We start from the raw sequence: 1,309 nt of genomic DNA, 5'->3' as shown, positions 1-1,309 counted from the left end.
GGTTCTGAGAAAGGAAAAGGCTTGGCATATTGCAGGAACTGGCAGGAGGCCAGTGTGGCCAGAGCATAGCTGGCAGGGTGAAGGGTGGCTTGAGATGAGGTTGGAGGAGGGCAGTTTATCAGATCATCAAGCTCCTGTAGTGCATAATAAGAAATTTGAGTTTTATATTTTTGTATAAAGGCAAATTTGGAAGGTTCTAGCAGGGAAATGATATGATCTGATTTATACTTTTTAAAGCTCATTTTGGCTGCCTCATGGAGATTGGATTTATAGGATGCTGGTGGAGGGTGAATGGTAAGAATAGAAGCTGGAAGAAGCAATTGGAACAGTCCTGGAGAGATGATGGAGATTTGGTCTAGGGTTAGTGGTTCTCAACCTCAACTGCACATTAGATAACCACTTGGGTAGCTTTTAAAAATCTTTTTTCCCCCTTTTTATTTATTTTTCCTTTTTATTTTGTATTTTTTAGAGACAAGGTCTTGCTATGTTTCTAAGGCTGATCTTGGACTCCTAGGCTCAAGCAGTCCTCCTGCCTGAGCCTTGCGAGTAGCTGGGACCACAAGCTTGCGCCACTGTGCTCAGCTACAAATCTTAATGCCTAGACTTCACCTCAGACCGTTTAAATCAGAATTTCTTGGGGCAGGCCAGGAATAAGGACTTTTTTTAAAGTTTCACAGGCAATTCCAATATGTCATCAAGACTGAAGACTGTTGGTCTAGAGATAAGACAGTGGAGCTGTATGGGGATGAATTAACTTGAAATATATTTTGCAGGTTCCACAGGTAGGAGTTGCTGGTGGATGAATTTGAGTGGGAAGTGGTGAGAAAAAGGACTCTCAGTTTTTTGACTCTTACAACTGAATTGATAGTGTCATTTACCAAGATGAGAAAGACTGGGATTTGAGAAAGAAAATCAAGAGTTTTGTTTTGAATATATTGAGTTTGAGATGCCAATAAGTCATTCAAGTAGAGAAATCAAGTTAGGAGCTGTGATTGAGCCTAGAGCTCAGAAAATAGATCTCTGTTAGAGATGAAAATGTGAGTGGGCATAAAAGTGATACTTAAAATTAAGAACTCATTGAGGTCATGTTGGGAGAGTGTAAATGAAGAGAAGGTGCCTTAGACTGAGGCTTGAAGAACTCCAGAGAGGATTATTGGGGAGAAAGAACCTGCAAAAGAGACAGCAGAGCAGCCAGCGAGGTAGGATATTGTGTCCCTGTCTCTGGAAGGTCGTGACTAGCTGGGTGGAAAATGAAAGCTGTCAAGTCCGGTGAGACAGGAAAATATTGAATTTAGCAAGATGAATGCTA

Source organism: Propithecus coquereli, unplaced genomic scaffold, assembly GCF_000956105.1.
Source record: "Propithecus coquereli isolate 6110/MARCELLA unplaced genomic scaffold, Pcoq_1.0 Scaffold158, whole genome shotgun sequence".
NCBI lineage: Eukaryota > Metazoa > Chordata > Mammalia > Primates > Indriidae > Propithecus > Propithecus coquereli.
This window is presented reverse-complemented; position numbering follows the sequence as displayed.